We start from the raw sequence: 20274 nt of genomic DNA, 5'->3' as shown, positions 1-20274 counted from the left end.
GTTGTGGAGGTCTCTGTATATGCTAAGATCTCTAAATTCTTTACTGTCTTTTAAGAGACGGTATTTAAAGCACCATTTAACTATACTGTTTAAAAGTATACAAGATAACCATAAAATAAAATTTTAAATTATGGAGTGTATAGATGAAAAAGTATTCTAATATGATGCTTTTACTTAACTCAGTAGGTAGAGTTTGGGAATTCCTGGGTGGTCCGGTGGTCAGGACTTGGTGCTTTCACTGCTAAAGAAAGAAAGATTGAGGGTCCCCGTAGTTGGGGAACTATGATTCCTCAAGCCACTGCAGGGCCAAAAAAAAAAGTAGAGTTTTATCATAACTGGCAGTTTTTAATTGAATTTTGTGACCTAGAAAGCTTTTTAAACTATCATTTTAAAACAGAATCCTTTAAAGACTTTTTAAAATAGCCACAGATTTCTAGTACCCTTTGAATATATTTTGTACAGATGATTAATTATGTGGAGAGTGGCCCAAAGCAAAGAACTACCCCCATCAATTAATAAAACAAATGAAAAGGAATGATTTTAAATGGTATTTGTATACTTTTCAAGAAACATCTGTCTTATATAAAAGGAAAGATAAGTATATCCAGACAGTAGATCATTAAAGAATATTTGTTCAGTTTGGGAAACTAGTAGCATTCATTCCTTTGCACTCAGACTTGTTTTTTTAAACACTAATAACTTCCGATTTTATATATAACAATGTGTCTAAGTAATACAGTTTTATTAATTCAGACTGTGGAGAGGGTTAAATGCAGATTATATAAAATTTTAAATGAGTAGCACATAAGGTTACAAGTGTTACAAAGTAGGGATAGCTCAGGCTTCTTAGGTATACAAATAGAAATGCTTTAAAACTGTAGGCAAATCCATTCCTCTCCCAGCTCTTACTGCGGACCTGCAGCCTGTCAGGCTCAGAGCTGAAATTCTTGTGCTAAGCAGGACCCTGCCTTTGCCTTCACCAGGCTTTCAGCTTTGTGGAAAAGATGAACAATTAAACACATTGCTGCAATAAAATGTGATGAGTCAGTGTTATGATAGGATTGATGAAAGGGTTAGAGAGCATACAGCAGAGGAATGGCTAGGAGATCAGAGAATGCCTTCATGAGGAAGTAACATTTAAACAGATTTGAAAGGTTTGAAGTAATTAGCCATGTAGTGAAGAGCATGTCTGAAAGTCTGGAGGAAGGAGAACATAGTCTATTAGCAGAAAGGTATTCAATATGGCTGGAGAAGGCAATGGCACCCCACTCCAGTACTCTTGCCTGGAAACTCCCATGGACGGAGGAGCCTGGTAGGCTGCAGTCCATGGGGTCGCAAAGAGTCGGACACGACTGAGCGACTTCACTTTCACTTTTCACTTTCATGCATTGGAAAAGGAAATGGCAACCCACTCCAGTGTTCTTGCCTGGAGAATCCCAGGGATGGGGGAGCCTGGTGGGCTGCCGTCTATGGGGTCGCACAGAGTCGGACACGACTGAAGCGACTTAGCAGCAGTAGCATTCAATATGGCTAGATTGTGATTTATGACAAGGAAAGGGGATTAAAATGAAGTGAAAGAGGTAAAATCTTAACTGGTGAGGACTCTGAAACCTTTATACCTGTTTTTTTGGCCTTATCTAAAAGGTGGTGGGAAGCTTTTTTAAGAGTTTTAAACAAAGTATGTTTTTTATACAAATTTGTTTCCAAAATATTGAGTACCGTAAATGAAAAGTAAAGTAAGACAATAAAAACATTACCTGAAATAAAGAAGGAAGTCCTTAGCTCCTCATTCACAGTTTCCTAATTTTAAGCTAGTTGACTGTTCTTATTCACTTTCCACTAAATTGTCTGCCTCTGCAGATTTGGGCTATAGATGTGCTCATTGCCTATACTAAGCTAAAAGTTAATAGAGATTAAAGTAGTTGCACAACTAGCGTTTCTTTTAGGTATCAAGATGTGGGTGCTTTGATACAATGCTGTTTCAGGAGGAGGAATCATTGTCCTTTCTGCACGCCCTGTGCCCCGTTGTAAACTTGGGAAAGGATCTATACGTCTTCTCAGATTTGTGAAGGGGCACATAACTTAAGAAGAGGTCAGGAACACTTTTAACACAACAGTTAACTGTTAGCTTTTGCATGATTTTTTCATGTTTTTGTATTGTGGGCCTCTTTGGCCATGTGGTAAAGCCTGTGGACCTTCTCTCATATTTAACATTTTTAAATATATAAAATACCTAGAAATACCAAGGAACCAAATATATTGAAATATAGCTTTCAGGCTATTTTTAATTGTGGTATATTAATACATGTTTCCTTTATAATGTATTAAGTAATGAGATTTAGTGGCAGATAAAATTTACTGCTGTAATTTCAAAGTGGTGATGACCATCAATTATATTTTGAGAAATATGTAATAACTATAATACAATATGAAAATATTTTATGTTTTCTGTTGGTCATGAGGTCACAGATAATGTGACTGTGAAAACTACTGTGGTTTGTACTTTATTTAAAATTAATGTGCTAAATTTCAGGTGGATCTAAAAAACAATTTTCTTGTATCTCATTCATGTCTTATTTTAGCTGGTCTACCTTATCTTCCTTTTCTTCTCTGTATTCTGCCCTGCTTCTGTCTCTTTTCTTAATAGCTCATAGTAGGGATCTGAAAGCCACTTTAAATATATTTCTTATTGAATACAATCTTATGATTTCTGCTAAGGAAAAGAAAAAAATCTCTTAACTGTATAGTGGTAGTTTTTCATGTTACTTAATGGTTTGACTTAACTTATTCTAAAAACATTCTAGTGTTGTACATCAAGTACATTTCTTAAAAGCCTCATTTAATGTTTCTTTACTTTTTTGTTGGTTTGAGATCCCTTCGATTTCCATGAAAAAAATTTCTGTGGCTAGTGGTTCTCAAACTTGAGCATACGTTATAGTCATTTGGAGTGCTTGTTAAAATACAGATCGCTAGCCCTCACCTCCAGGATTTGTGATTCAGTGGGGTGGAATTCAAGAATTTGCATTTTTAACAAGTCCTCAGATGATGCTGATGTTGATGCTGTTGGCCCAGGGGTCATACTTTGAGAACCATTATCTTGACTGTTGGGAATGATAGCACTAAAAGAGCTTCTGCCACTGTGAGACCTCAGTTAGTACTGTAGTTTCTTACTGTGTTGTATTTTACCCATCACAGAGATTGCTGTTGAGGGTGAAAAGGTACTAAAGTTCTTTCAGGTTTGTATGAGATGATGTAGTGCATTGCTATTATTAATTAATTCATCAGTAAACATTCATTGAACATCTGCTATTTATCAGGCACTATTTAAAGCATGGGCTTCCCTTGTGGCTCAGCTGGTAAAGAATCTGCTTGCAATGTGGGAGACCTGGGTTTGATCCCTAGGTTGGGAAGATCCCCTGGAGAAGGGAAAGGCTACTCACTCCAGTATTCTGGCCTGGAGAATTCCGTGGATTGTATAGTCCATGGGATCACAAAGAGTTGGACACGACTGAGTGACTTTCACTATTTAAAGTATGGGGTTAGAATGATAGACAGACAAAAGAGACAATGTCTACATTCATGCAATACTTAGGCTCTAGTGGAGAAAATATGAAATTCCCCTTAGAGTAAAATTTCTTTATCACAAAGCAGATTACATAAATTAGCAACTCCTGAAATTGTTCTTTACAGTTAGTATTTTCAGTTAAGCTAAAATAATAAATTCACGAACCATTTCTTTTCAAGCAATTGAAGCAACAGGTAAATTCTTCCTTTTCCTCCTCCATGTGTCAGTTTTTAAGCACAGTTGTGATACTGGTGAACTAATATCTATTGTGTACAAAGTACCTGTTATATGCAAAGTACTGTCACAGCTCCTAGGGAGTAAGTGATTCAGAGTTGACTATAACATGGTGGCTGGCCTCAAGGAAGCTTACCAACTAAGTTGAGAAAAACAAGCATTTGAGGAGATAATAGTATAAAGTAGATAAGGTTGGGGAACGGTGAGGAAAGACAAAAAATAACCAAGTATAGTAGTTAGTCTGTAAGTTCCAGATTGAACTATTTCTACTGTGGTGGGTCACATTTAAATTTTATCATAAAGGCATAGTTGACTGTTAAGGCAAAGAGTTTAGGGACAGAGAAGCAAGTCAAATGGAATTAAGCATTTGGAAATCTCACCTTTTTTTTTTTTTAATCATGTGGAAATACTGCCATCAAAAACATAAGTGACTTCTTCCCACTCACAAAAAATCAGGGAATAGGGCTAAGAACTTAGTGTGTTTGCTGTGCTTAGTTACAATTTGGGAATGGGATTAGGAGATGAGATAGGACTAGTTTTTATTTAAAATCTTTTTTACATTTCTGTAATTTTTTTTATTGAGTATATCAAGGGAAGAAGAAATATAGCTAATTTCCTTTCTTTCTCTTAGACATTATTAAGGTGAAGTACAGATTTTTATAATAGATATCCCATATTCTCCATGGTCAAATTCACCATTTGGTTGTAACTGTTTGATTTCTTTTTACTTTTTAAATCAGCCAAAATATGTATCTTATTTAAAAGGAATGAACAATTAAAATTTTTTAATTTAATGAAAATACTTTTCATATGTTTTCTGTAAGACTGAGTCATGATAATAAGTAGTTATCCTCTAGGACTTTTTTAAGAATATATTTGAACAAAATGAATTATTCGTTAGCCAGAACTTAGAGATTTTCTTATGACTAGATGAGTTTCCAAAAGATAAACCTAGAAAGTTTTACATCAAAAAGAAAAGAGTTATGTCTCTAAAGCAGTTAGCAAAAAAGAAGTTCTTGTTATGCATGTTGTTTGATGCGAATTTTTAGGAGAATCTGAATCCTGTTTTTGTTTTGTTTTTCATACTACCTTTTTTTCCTGCAACTTAATCCTCATAATATAAAGACTTAGAATAATAACTTAAAATGTGAAATTGTTTTGAAGATTTGGTTGAAGAGGAGAAAGAACTCAAACAGCATAGTTAGCATCTATTTAGATTCACAGCAGTAAGCTTTAGCCATTTGGTTTGGAAAAAACAAGGCTGGCAGAATAGAATTTGTTTTTAATTCAACTGCTACATTACATGCCTACTTAGGATATCCTTATAAGTGCCAGTTATCTTCTTGAGATAAGACACTGATTATTATGTCTAGGCTTCATCTACAGGCTATATTCTGGGAAGAGAGGCCTTCACACACACAAAAAAAGAAAGAACTTTTGGTAAACCTCATCCTTGGGAATAAAAGTAAGAGGCATTCAGGAACTATTCAGGAACAAAGGGAGTCAGAAACTATAAATTAAAGACCACTATTGTAAGATAATATAACCCTGTGTTCAATTTTGTTACCTTCTGTTTTTCAGTAGAATTAGTAGCAAGCACTTCAACAAAAAAAATCCCTAAATACTTGTTTTTGGTGGCTTCAAGAAATGGGGATGCCAGGTTAATTCTGCAACTAATCTTAAGGGAAACAGAATCCCCAAAGATAGAATAATTGAAAGGAGAAGAAAGCAAACTGAATTTCCTTTCAAAGAAAGAAAAGAACTTGAGGAGTTGCCTTGGCTTTGAGACCATTTGTGGGATTATCCAACTCTGCCTGTACTACATGTAGCACTTTTTTTATGTGGGAGAAAAAAAGCCTTGACTGTAAAGGAACTTGCCTCTATAGGGAAAATATATGTTTAGAAAAATAGCTCTTTATATTGTAAAGAGTGTGGTGAGGAGGAGACAGCTATTAGCTCCTGTGATGGAAAGTTCATATTTTAGCTGAGCCTGGGAAGATAACTCTCATTTGAGAAGTGTTAAAAAAAAAATGCAGTGACAGTCATTAAAGTACATACAGTAAGGAAGACTTTATTCAAGGTTTGGGGCTGGGTATTGTAAGAAGTCATCATTTATACCCTTTCCTCCCTTAACCGCCTCAGTTCAGTTCAGTTCATTCGCTCAGTCGTGTCCGACTCTTCGTGACCCCTTGAATCGCAGCACACCAGGCCTCCCTGTCCATCACCAACTTCCGGAGTTGACCCAAACTCATATCCATCGAGTCGGTGATGCCATCCAGCCATCTCATCCTCTGTCCCCTTCTGCTCCTGCCCCCAATCCTTCCCAGCATCAAGGTCTTTTCCAATGAGTCAACTGTTCGCCAAATCACATCCGTTTTACCACCAAAATGTATCATAAATCTACCAATTTCTTTCCAACTTTATTGCTACTAGCCTAGTAGCCTGTAGTTATTTTTTTATATGAACTATCATGATGGTCTTTGGCCTTCCAATAGATCTTGTTTCCATTCCTGACCCCTGCCCCCAACCCTAATCAATTCATTCCTGTTGATTTAAAAAATATATTTATAAATTGAAATATGATATTCCCTTCCTGTAAAACCTTTTAGTGGGTTCTAACTGCACTTAGGATAAATTTCAGGTTTATTTATTTGTTTATTTGGCTGTGTCAGGTCTTAGTTGCACCACTCGGGATCTTCCTTGCATCATGTGAGATCTTTTGTGGTGGTGCACAGACTCTGGACTCTTGTAATTGTGGCTCTTGGGTTCAGTAGTTGAGGCAGTTGGGCTTCATTGTTCTGTGCCCTGTGGGATCTTAATTCCCCTACCGGGGATTGAACCCATGTTCCCTGCATTGCAAGGTGGATTCTTAACCACTGCACCACCAGGGAAATCCTAATATTCAGGATTTTTAACATGGCCTTCAAGACACAGAATAGTTTGTCTACTCTCATCCATCTAGAAACAATAACAACAATAATAGCAACAAAAAACAAAACTCTTAACATTAATATATCTTTACTATATTGCCAGGAATAGTTCTTAGGGCTTTATATAATAATAGATTTAATACTTTTAGCAACCCTAGGCTGAATAACCTTTCTAAAGCTAGACAGCTATTTAAGAACTTAAATAACTTAAATAACAAGAACTTAAAGTCAGATGATAAGTCAGATGGTAAGTTAGCTAGGGCTCCAGGGCCCAAGCTCATAAGCATTATACTCTGATGAATTACACAGTACCCTTACCCCAGACATACACACACACTGTTGTCTTTTCACCTCTCCTTTAAATCAGACTTTATCTTCCTAGGGTGCTCACATATGCTGTTCACTTTCTGGAACATACTACTTTCCATTTTTTAGCTTTTAATTCCTGGTCATCTTTCAGATATCAGTTTGAAAGTCACTTTCTCAGAGAGAGGATCTTTAGCTGATACTCTTCAGTCTCAGTTGTGACAGTTCTGTTATTTTGTCGGAGACTCCCATTCCTTTTTTCTTTTTTTGATTAGCACCTACAAAACTTATGATACAGTAAATTCCCATGATAAAGTAATAAGTGATTCTAAAAAATTCAAATCACAAACATGATTTGAGCAATGACATTATTGTAAGTTTAATAAAATGACTCGAGTCAGTCTGTGTGGATGAGGAAACGTGTGTGTGGAATTCAGAATAAGGTATCCAGATCAGTCTAAGGTCAGACTTAGGTGGTTTGGTGCCACCTGCTGGTATTTGTGTTCTCCAGTGACTGCTGTTGGAGAATAGAGTGCAAGATGGGAGCCAATTCCCAGTTAACATTTATCTGAATCCATGAAGTTTTACTTTATTATATTTATATTTATTGTTTAATCTTTTCACTCCATGCTTCATAAACCCAGAGACCTATCTATTGTGTTTACTGGTATTGCTCAAAGCCAGGCACCAAGTGCGTTTTGAATAACATATTTGTTGAGTAAATGAATCAGAAAACATCATGAACCAGAACAGAATTTCAGAAATTTTGTATTTTATTTAGAAGCTGATAAATAATGTAGTTTAAACTTATACGTAATGTAGTGTAATTAGGCTTCGTTGATGTATATGGTTGAGAGAAATGAGCCTAGAAAGATAGAGTGGAACCAGATTTTGGTGGCGTTTGAATAAAATAGGAGCTGTGTGAAACATGATCTGAAGAAGATGAGAAGTGAAAAGAACATTTATTTTAAGTAACCAGAGCATACTAAAATAATAGAAATAGAAAGTATGGCTTCCAAAGTACTAAGTTGGGGGGTAGGTTAGGGAATAAATTAAACTTTTAACCAATCTAACAAAAAAGCAACAGAAGAGGGGGAGGAAAAAACTATGGAAATACAAATCATAAATCCAGACAGTAGAAATAGTCCAAACCATCAATTATATTAAAATTACCAATTGTGATCTTAACATGAGTCTGCTATTTTTAACAGATACACAAAACAAGATTAAAAACAATGGAAAAACATGTTTATCAGAGAAATACTAACCAAATAAAGCTAATGTACTAAAATAAAATTCAGGGGACAAATTAATTGGGCCAAAGGCTCTTCAAACTACTAAGAGGAACAGTCCAGAAAATATAATCATCATTAACTTATATGCATCTAACAACATAACCTTATAATATCATTTAAAGTAAAAATGTTTGGGAATTCCCTGGTGGTCCAGTGGTTAGGACTGCTTACTTCCACTGCAGGAAAATCTACTAAGATACCATAAGCTGTGCAAGCTACCACCAAGAAATAAAGTAAAAACTTTAAGAATTCCAAGGCTAAGTCAATGTGTCTACAAAACTGGGACTTTAAAAATACCTCTGTCAAAATTGAAAAGTTAAGCAGACACAAAGTTTCAAATGATATCAAAGAACTGAACCACAGGATTAACAAATTTGATAAACTAGAAATATATAGAACATTATACCTAACTAAATAAAATACAACCTTGTATATTTTTTTCCAGTTATATTCAGGTCAGTTTTTAACTGTCATAGCAGAATCTCAACAGTGACTGTCATAGCAAAATCTCAACTATGTCTAGAAACATCAGTATCATTCAAAATACGCTATTTTGAACTTCCCTGGTAGTCCAGTGGTAAAGAATCCGCCTGCTAATGCAGGGCACATGGGTTCAATCCCTGGTCCAGGAAGATCCGTCAAGCAGCAGAGCACCTAAGCCTGTGCACTACGACTACTGAGCAACTTAACAATAACAACAAATAGATTTTAAAATTGCTTAGAAGGTTCATCAGGATTGCTGTGTATACCAGAGCAACGAGACAAAAAAGATCCCATTCACATAGTTTTAAAAATTTAATTAGTACAGGTATATGCAATTAGAGATACCAAGGGAATATTTCATTGCAAAGATGGGCTTGATAAAGGACAGAAATGGTGTGGACCTAAGAGAAGCAGAAGATACTAAGAAGAGGTGGCAGGAATACACAGAAGAACTGTACAAAAAAGATCTTCATGACCCGGATAATCACAATGGTGTGATCACTCACCTAGAGCCAGACATCCTGGAATGTGAAGTCAAGTGGGCCTTAGGAAGCATCACTACGAACAAAGCTAGTGGAGGTGATGGAATTCCAGTTGAGCTATTTCAAATCCTGAAAGATGATGCCGTGAAAGTGCTGCACTCGATATGCCAGCAAATCTGGAAAACTCAGCAGTGGCCACAGGACTGGAAAAGGTCAGTTTTCATTCCAATCCCAAAGAAAGGCAATGCCAAAGAATGCTCAAACTACCACACAATTGCACTTATCTCACACGCTAGGAAAGTAATGCTCAAAATTCTCCAAACCAGACTTCAGCAATACGTGAACTGTGAATTTCCAGATGTTCAAGCTGGTTTTAGAAAAGGCAGAGGAACCAGAGGTCAAACTGCCAACATCCGCTGGATCATTGAAAAAGCAAGAGAGTTCCAGAAAAGCATCTCTTTCTACTTTTTGACTATGCCAAAGCCTTTGACTGTGTGGATCACAATAAACTGTGGAAAATTCTGAAAGAGATGGGAATACCAAACCACCTGACCTGCCTCTTGAGAAACCTGTATGCAGGTCAGGAAGCAACAGTTATAGCTGGACATGGAACAACAGACTGGTTCCAAGTTGGGAAAGGAGTACATCAAGGCTGTATATTGTCACTCTGCTTATTTAATTTATATGCAGAGTACATCATGAGAAACGCTGGGCTGGAAGAAACACAAGCTGGAATCAAGATTGCTGGGAGAAATATCAGTCACCTCAGATATGCAGATGACACCACCCTTATGGCAGAAAGTGAAGAAGAACTAAAAAGTCTCTTGATGAAAGTGAGAGAGGAGAGTGAAAAAGTTGGCTTAAAGCTCAACATTCAGAAAACTAAGATCATGGCATCTGGTGCCATCACTTCATGGGAAATAGATGGGGAAACAGTGGAAACAGTGTCAGACTTTTTTTGGGGGGGCTCCAGAATCACTGCTGATGGTGATTGCAGCCATGAAATTAAAAGACCCTTACTCCTTGGAAGGAAAGTTATGACCAACCTAGATAGCATATTTAAAAGCAGAGACATTATTTTGCCAACAAAGGTCCGTCTAGTCAAGGCTATGGTTTTTCCAGTTGTCATGTATGGATGTGAGAGTTGGACTGTGAAGAAAGCTGAGCGCCGAATAATTGATGCTTTTGAACTGTGGTGTTGGAGAAGACTCTTGAGAGTCCCTTGGACTGCAAGGAGATCCAACCAGTCCATCCTAAAAGAGATCAGTCCTGGGTGTTCATTGGAAGGACTGATGTTGAAGCTGAAACTCCAATACTTTGGCCCCCTCATGCGAAGAGTTGACTCATTGGAAAAGACCCTGATGCTAGGAAGGGTTGGGGGCAGGAGGAGAAGGGGATGACAGAGGATGAGATGGCTGGATGGCATCACTGACTTGATGGACATGAATTTGGGTAAACTCCAGGAGTTGGTGATGGACAGGGAGGCCTGGTGTGCTGCGATTCATGGAGTCAGAAAGAGTCGGACATGACTGAATGACTGAACTGAACTGATGTGCAATACCTGTATGAAAATAAGAACTTTACTTTATGGAGGGACATAACTAAATGAAGAGATCCACAACTTCCTTAAGAAACAATAGAAAAAAAGACCAGACCGATTTTATTGGTTCCTTTAATCTTTAACCCGTAAACATATGGAAAACTAGACATGGTAAAACTGTTAATTTTTCCCCTATTAATCTATAAATTCAATACAATTCCAGTCAAAATTCTAAGAGGACTTGTTTTTGGTGGAATTGACAAACTGTTAGATAGAGATCCAAAAGTAGTCTATACTGCAAAAGAACAAAATGTGTGCTACTTACCCCCCAGTCATAAAATTATGTAAAATTTTTGAATGTGTTATTGGCCCACAGATGAGTAGTTGGGTAGAACAGAAGAGAAGACTAGAGAGCCCAGAAACACAGTAAGCATAAATTTATGCCTGGTATATAATAGACTGGGTTTACAGAAAGGAAGAATTTTTCAATAAATTATGTTAGGACAGCTAGCTTTTTATAGAGAGAAAAGTAAAATATTAATAGATCCATGTTTCATACCTTTATTTTTTCAATTGATTTGTTTATTCCTCTTTATCCCTTTTATTTATGTAAAAATCCACTTTTCCTCCCTCATAACCATCAAATTTAATTTGATTAATGGGTATTTTTTAGTGTATTAACTGTATATATAGACATGAGTTTGAGTAAACTCAGGGAGATAGTGATGGACAGAGAACCCTGGCGTTCTGTAGCCCATGGGGTCGCAAAGAGTCGGACACAACTTAGTGACTGAACAACAACTGTATGTATATCCTATTGTATAAATTTAAAGTTTATAGAAATGGTATTGTGTGTCTTAGTCTGGTTTTTAGTAAGTGCTATTCTTAATATCCATTCACGTTGCTTTGTACATATCCAATCTGTTGTTTCTAACTGCTGCACAGCTCTCCCTGATAGACATCCGCCACATTTTATTCTCCTGTTTGTGGTTGTGTGTGGATCAACTGGGAGCTTAATGGCCTAGAATGGTCTCAGCTGGAACAACTCAGCCTTCTTCTCTCTTATCTCCAATCATCTTCTTTTTATTTCTTAAGATGTTGATCAAGAAACTCTAATATGTTAGAGTAGTTATATTAATTGGCATTTCTTGGGGTGTTTTTTTTTTTTGGTAATGGATTTTCTCTTAAAATTTTTTTTAATTAGAAAAATTTTTAAATGAGGTGTAGTTAACTAATAATATACATTGTATGTCTCAGGTGTACAATAGTGATTCATAATTATTAAAGGTTATGCTATATTTATAGGTATTGTAAAATATTGGCTATGTTTCCTGTGCTTTATAACAGCTTATTTTTATACATAGTAGTTTGTACCTCTTAGTCCCTTACTCCTATTTTGCCCCTCCCCCTCTCCATTCTCCACTCCTTTTCTATATCTTTGAGTCTGTTTCTTTTTGTTATAATAACAAATTAATTTAATAACAATTTAATTATTTTGGATTTCTTATATCAGTGATATACAGTATTTGTCTTTCTCTGACTTACTTCACCAAGCATAATAACATTCCAAGTTGCAAACAGCAAAATTTCATTCCTTTTTTGTGGCTGAGTAGTATTCCTGTATATATATATATGTGTGTGTGTGTCTGTGTGTCTGAGTGTCTGTCTGTCTCCATAAACACACCACATCTTCTTTATCCATTCATAGGTTGGTTGACACTTTGACTGCTTTGTATCTTCACTGTTGTAAATAATGCTGCTGTGAACATTGGGGAGCATATTATCTTTTTGAATTAGTGTTTTTGTTTTCTTTGAATATATACCCAGGAGTGAAATTGCTGGATCATATGGCAGTTCTATTTTTAGTTTTTTGAGGAACCTCCATAGTGTTTTCCACAGTGAAGAAGTGAAGTGAAGTGAAGTTGCTCAGTCTTGCCCGACTCTTTGCGACCCTATGGACAGTAGCCTGCACCAAGCTCCTCCGTCCATGGGATTTTCTAGGCAAGGGTACTGGAGTGGGTTGCCATTTCCTTCTCCAAGTGGCTCTACCAATTTACATTCTCATTTGCACTCCTGTTTTCTTCCTAAATCTTGAAAATGTATCTGAAGTTTCAACCTGAAGTTTAGTGTTTGTTGTAGGTTTTATATATAATATATACTAGGTTAAGGAATTTCCATGTAGGACATTGGTTTTGCTTTTGTGTTAGTTATTCATGAATCCTATCAGATGCTTATTCAGCATTCTTTGATAAGTTATGATTTTTCTTCATTAATATGATCAGTTAATTGAAGAATTCTTAGGCATTGAACTCTCCTTGCATTTGAGGATACATCATTTTGCTCTTGTTTTACTGTTAGTTAAGGGCCTTTCATAAGTAGTATGGAACTACAATTTCTTGTATTATCTTTATCTAATTTTGGAATCGAGATCACACTAGGCTCATAAAATAATCTAGGTTGCTTTCACTTTTTTAATTTTTCTGTAACAGTTTCATAAGATAAGAATTAATTTAAAATTTTGCTGGAATTTTCTTAAAAGGACATTTAAGCCTGTAATTTTTTTTGTTTTTGTAAAAGAGGTTTAAGACTACGTTTTAATTTCTTTGCCGCTTACTATTCTATTCAATTTTTTTCCTTTTACAAGTTACACAGTTTCTTTATACAGTTCATCCAGATTTCAACTTTGTTAGTGTGTAATTGTTCATAATCCTGATTTATTTTATTTTTTATTTTTTATTTTTTTCTGATTTATTATTTTTATATGTATTGTATCTGTGGTTATTTTTCCCCTTTTGTTCTTGTATCATATTTGTACCTTTTTTTCTTGGTAACTCTTGCAGAGGTCTATCTGTTTTATTAACCTTTCCAAAATCAAATTTTGATTTTGTGACTTTTTGTATTTTTGAAAATTATTGCTATTTCATTTTTCCTGCTTTTTATTATTTTCTTTCTTCTTTTTTTCCATCTTTATTGCTGAATGTTTAGCTTATTTATTTTTAAACCTTTTCATTTCCTGGTATCTAAGTACTGAATTTTAGCTGTGTTGCATATAGTTTCACATATTGTATTTTTATTGTAATTAATTTCTAAATATTTCTTAACTACTTTATGATTCCCCTTTTATTTTATGGGCTATTTAAAATACACTGGAAATGATAGCACACATTAGTTTGTATCAAAACTTAAAATTTTTGTAGGACAGAGGATACCGTAGACCAACCAGTAAAGTCAAACAGCAGGCTGGCAGAAGATATTTAGAACACTTGTCTGAATGATTATTATCTAGAATACACTAGATAATGAGTGTTATTACACTAGATGTTAACATTCTACACATAAGTAAGACAGAAAGTGTCATAGAAAGATGACAAAGGATATGAATAGAAAATTCATAGGAGAAACGTTAATGGCCAGTAAGTATATGAAAAAAATGTTTATTCTCAGTACTTACTAGGTACATGCAAATTAATACAGCAGTGAAAATTTTCCTGCCATCCAGCAGATGGCAAACATTTTAAAAATCTGATTATATTTTGTATTGACAAGAATGGAAGAAAAATGGGAACTCTGACACATTACTAGCAGTATTTTAGACTTAAACTGCTACTTTGGAAAGAGTAACAGATAAATTAAAAATGCACTTATTCTTTGACCTAAAAATTCTCTCTGTGCGTTTGTACTATGGAGAGACTGTAGCATGCATGCTTAAGAAAACATAGATAGGATTCTTTTTTTGTAGCATTGTTTATAAAAGTGAAAAATGGGAACAATTTTATTTGCCTATGAGTAGATAATTTTTTTAACAAAATGGGGTATATTTATGCCCTGGGATAATTTGAAGTATGTAAAAAGCATAGCTATATCTACTTATAATAACATGGGTAGAATGTGAATCTTGAATGAAAAAAGCAAATTTTAGAATGGCATATATAGTATAATGTCATTTATGTACACAAAGCATGTAAAATAATACTGTATGTCATTCTGGGATATATGCACACACATGTGAACACGTAAAAGTATACAGAATAGGCTGGAAGAATATACACAGAAACTCATGATAATGGTTTCCTGGGAGAGAGAGAATGGTGAATGAAGACGGGATAGTTCTCAAAGGTGTTATTATCTTCATTTGTAATGTACTATTTCTTAGGGAGAAACAACACTTTCAAGTATAAATAACAAAATGATTACAGTTGTTTGTTCTGGATGGTGGGGCCATGAACTGTCTGTTTTTTATATATATGTTTGGTTTTTTTTTTTTTTGGTAATTTCACATACATTTTAAAATTTCCTCAAAAATTATATGACTTTCTTTTAAAATTTTTTTTTTTACTGGAGAATAATTGCTTTACAATTTTGTGTCAGCTTCTGCCACACACCAGCTTGAATCAGCCACAGGTATACACATATCCCCTCCATCCTGAACCCCCCTCCCATCTCCTTCCCCATCCCACCCCTCTAGGTTGTCACAGAGCACTGGCTTGAGTTCCCTGTGTCACACAGCAAATTCCCACTTACTGTCTGTTTTACATATGGTAATGTATATGTTTCCTTGCTATTTTCTCAATTCATTCCACCCTCACATTCCCTCACTGTATCCACAAGTCTGTTCTCTATGTCTGTGTCTTCCATATGCATGTGTTAATATATGATATTTGTTTCTCTGACTTACTTCACTCTAATAGACTCTAGGTCCATCCACCTCATTAGGACTGACTCAAATGTGTTCTTTTGTATAGCTAAATAATATTCCATTGTATATATGTACTGCAATTTCTGTATCCATTCATCTGTTGATGGACCTCTAGGTTGCTTAATAGATGACTTTCTAAACTAGGAACATAGACAGATGACTCAAGATTTCTAGCCTGGGATGATGTAATGTTATTGATAGAGGAAACAAAGGAGATTTGTAGGTAAAAGACCTTGATACCAGTGGGTTATCCAAATAAAGACATTTACCATACAACTGGAAATTAGAACTTAGACCTAAAAAAAAAAAGAAAAAATTAAGTCAAGCCTAGAGATGCTAATTTTTGAGTTAGTTTAGAAATAATATTGAAAGTCATGGTGGTATGTGGATATTAACTGTCATTCTTCAGAGAGTGGAGAATGAAGAGAGAAGCTGGCTAAGGCTTATGCTTTGGAAGAACAGTCACATTTGAGGGTTGTGCAGATGTAGGCTAAGTCAACTGAAGAAAAGAGGAAAAAAACACTGTCAGACGATCTTTTATTGTGAAAGTCATATGAAGGGAAGAAGGTTAATAATGGATAGTCAAAAATGTCATTGGTTTGAAGAGGTAGTGTCAGGTGAAAACTAAGAAGAGGTCCTTGGGCTTGGCAGTTAAAAGCTTGAAGGAACTTTTGAAGAACTTTTCAGTGGGTAGGTGCAGAAGATATATTGTAACAGGAGAAGAAATTAGTTAATTTAAATATTCCTTTTAGAATACAAATAGAATTTGACTTAGAGTTGCCGTATGTTTTAGTTAAGAACTCCACTGTAAATGTTTTCATAAATATGCCGAACAAGAATCATGCATAGCCCTTGTACTTTCACAGGAATTGAAAACAATTTCCAGAGTATTCAAGATACATTCCCTAATAAAAATAAAGAACCCAAGTCCTGGAAATCAGTTGTTATAAATGTTATATAAAATAGATCATTAACCATTTTAACTTACCTTGTATGGTGTCATACGCATAAGAGTACTTAATAAATGCTTTTGGAAGACAATTATTTGTCCAACATCCATTAGAAAAGACCAGCTACAAGAATCAGTTGATGTGTTGTTCTAGGAGTGGCTGCTAAGGATTAGAAAGTTTTTTGCATAGTATAAACCATAAAGTGAAGAATCAGCAGGCTCAAAGAGAGTTTGGCCCAGGGAGGGCTTAAGTAAAAATGCAAAAAACATGAATAAAACTAAGCTAGATTATCAGTTTCAAAAATGGTACATGCTGGATCCTTACTCATCATAGGTTTTTATGGTCCATAAATGCATATGGGGAGAAAAATTTATGATAAAATAACTTTTGGGAATCATAGACCTCCTTGAGAATCTGAATAGTCACAGTTCTTTTCTTCAGAAAAAAAATGCTATTTTTTGCTAACAAAATATTTTGCTAACAATTTTTCCTTTATGAACCTCCTATCAAATATTCATACCTTATGAAGGCTTTTATACATGTAAATGTAGGATATACTCATTACTACTCTAATTTCATGTATAGGCAATTTTGTATATCACACTTGTCTAAGAATTTCACCCTTGGTAGAGGTTCTGTGTGAATTGAGAAGGCTTAATTTTTTTTGTTTTGTTATCTACTTCAGTGCTACCAGATGTAGTAGTAGGTGCCTACAACAGAAAGTGTTGTACAGAGTGCCTACAATACTTCCTTGCTCAAAGTAAGTGCTAGTTAATTATTTGTTGAATAAACGAATGGATATGTGAATATAATGTGTGTTCAAGCATCTTCATTTTAATAATATTTTATAAAACCTAACTATAATATTAAATAAAATGTATCAGTATTATAAATAACTAAAAATAGAGAGTTAGCCACAGTAGTTTAACAACATATGAAATCGTCTGTCTTTTCTCTTGGTCAGTCTACAGACTTACACACCTCTATGTATTTGTCTGTCTCCCAGCATTGACGAACTGAGCTTTACGTAATGGTCCTAAATCTCTTGATTCTAGCTTGTTGTCCTGATAGATATGTTTTTCTTAAATCTTAGTTTTCATGACCTTTTTTTCCCTGCTAAACATGCCCAACACACCATACCCCAAGCTTTGAGTTTCATTGTTAGTTTGGCTGTATTAGAAAAACTTAGACTGTTTGACCCCCTCTTGTTGTTCTCCCACCATTCACTGCTCAAAATTTTTTTTCAGTTTTTTCTTAATTTCTCAGGTATACTCTTAACCATTGCTCTAGCTTTGACATTAAAAGTAAAACATCAACACTTTATAACTTACAAAATGGCAAAATGGGTTTTTCACCCATTTTATAACTTCTGAGTTTTATAGATTGTTTTGTAGAATTTTTAACCTCGAAATCATAAGCTACCATGTAACTTCGGTTAAATTATTTAACTTCTTGGGGTTTCAGTTTCCTGATGTGTAAAATAGGGCATTGGATAAAGCCGGTGATTCTCAAATAACCCTCCCATTGGTGGTTACAGAGTTACTATCACTAAAATAGGAAGTTTTTATCCTTCTCCAAAATTATAGGATGTTAAGTGTATATGACATTAAATGGATAAAATGTCTCCTTCATTTGATTCCTACCTGTAGTTTTTTTAAAGCCTGTTGCCCTTGGTACTTGCATCTGATGGCGCACACAGTTACATATTTGGCTTTCAAGTGTAATACATTTGATTCATGGAAGTCAGGAAAAGAGATCGTGATGTTCAGTTCAGGTCCTTAATTTTTTCAAAATCTCTAGGTGATGTGGTCTCTAGGCATCTTTTCAACCATAACATTTTATGATTCTCTTTTCTAGATAAAGAAAAAATACAAAGGAAATAACCAGAATAGCTAAAAAACATTAAAACCAGTATGGTGTAAGAAACAATTGTACGTTTACATACCTCTAAAGAATTTTTACCATCTTGGTTATTCCAGGACCATAAAATCATTCAAATACCCAAGGGTATCTAATTATTTTCAGTTATATTAGACCTGGATTCCTAGGTAGCTCAGTGGTTAAAAAAAAAATCCGCTTGCCAATGCCAGAGCTTCAGGAGATGTGGGTTTGATCCCTCTGTGAGGAAGATCCCCTGGAGGAGGACATGGCAACCTACTCCAGTATTCTTGCTGGGAAAATTCTATGGGCAGATTAGCCTGGTGGGCTATAGTCCATGGCATCACAAATAGTTGGACACGACTGAGTACACATACATTCATTCGTTCATTCATTCATATTAGACTTTAATGGTAATGATTATATTTTGACGACTTATTTTTAAAATGGAGAGGCTGGAGGATGAAAGAATTGATGCTCAGAGTATAAAGACAGACATGGAAAGAACTGCTCAGGACTCTGTAGTTGAAAGTCACAGGTCATTTTTAAACTTTTCCCTTCTTTCTTTAAGCTGTAAAATGTGACAAGTTGGGAGTTTAAACTGCTCCTTTTCTGTGTTAATTATCTTTTGCTGATTAACAAATCATCCCAAATTTAGCAGCTTAAAACAATAAACATTATACTATCTAGTTTTTAAGATTAAGGATTGGGGATTGACTTACCTTCATGGTTCCTAACTCAGGATCTTTCATGAGGATGGAATCACCTGAGGGCCTGATTAGGGCTGGAGGGTTTATGTCCTAGCGAGTTCAGTCGCAGGACCGTTGGCAGGCTGCCATTGTTCCTTGTCTAATGGGGCCTCTCCACAGAGATGCTTCCTCAGATTGACCCAAAAGCAAGAGATCAAGCACTTTCTGAAGTCCATCTAGTTCAGCCTACACTCAAAGGGAGAGAGGGAAATTATAGTCTACCTCTTGAAGGAAGGAATATTAAGGAATTTTCAGAAAAGTAGGTACTAAATGCATCATAATGGATAAACAAGCATTGTTACTTTGGAGCTTGGGGAAGTGTTTGAAAGTAAGGGCTCTGGAGTTAGGAGTTCTTGGGTTCAAATCCTGGCTCTGCTTCTCTTGAACACCATGACCTTGCTCAACATTCCTCATCTATAAAATGAGCACAGTGGTAATATCTGTTACAGAAATGTAAAGCAGAATAAGTGAAAAAAACTGAAGGTGGTGGCTTTGATTTCAGTAAAGGTTATTTACCTTTTTTCCCTACTAGATCATAGCAATACTTTGACATAGAGGATGTCTTTCTGCAATGTTATGAGCAGGTTATGAATTTGCTCTAAAGTTTCTACCATGCTAACCTAACTACTCTTACTCAATTTTTAAAATTCTGCTTATGAATATCTGCTTAATCTTGAAGACTTCAGAAATGCAGATGTATGTATGTGAATGTGTATATATACATACATATATGCATAATATACACATATTTTTACAGTCTACATGGCTTGAGTGATATTGTATGGAACAAATGCATTATATTTTAGTCCTGCCACATTTATATTTTAACATTTTACCAAGTTGTTAAAAATTCTTTGAACATGTTTTTAATAAAACAATCCATTGAATTTCTTGATTATTTCCTCAAGCTAGGCCCTGGAAATGAAATTCCTAGATCAGTATATATTTACCTCTTTAAGACTCTTGATATCTGACACTCATTGCTTTCTTGAAAGTTTGTACCAGTTTATATTTCCAGCAGCTATAATTTATAAAATAGTAAAGTGGATTTTAACTTTTCATCCATTTTGTAACTTGGTCTCACCTTGCTTGCTATTCCTATTATATTGGTGGCTTTTGAAAGCCTAGTTACAGGACCAAAACAGAATTGCATTAAACTCTAGGGA

The 20274-nt window shown here is 35.2% G+C and overlaps 1 protein-coding gene across 43 annotated transcripts in view; it reads left to right on the top strand.

Annotated features, from left to right (window-relative positions):
• ELF2 (E74 like ETS transcription factor 2) overlaps positions 1–20274 on the top strand; it is a 96040-nt gene that overhangs the window by 53510 nt on the left and 22256 nt on the right. The gene's annotated exons all lie outside the window — the stretch shown is intronic.

This window comes from Giraffa tippelskirchi, chromosome 11 (genome assembly GCF_054371585.1).
Source record: "Giraffa tippelskirchi isolate mGirTip1 chromosome 11, T2T-mGirTip1v1.2.pri, whole genome shotgun sequence".
NCBI classification, from domain to species: Eukaryota; Metazoa; Chordata; class Mammalia; order Artiodactyla; family Giraffidae; genus Giraffa; species Giraffa tippelskirchi.
The sequence above is the reverse complement of the archived record's forward strand: the minus strand, read 5'-3'. Positions and strand labels throughout refer to the sequence as shown.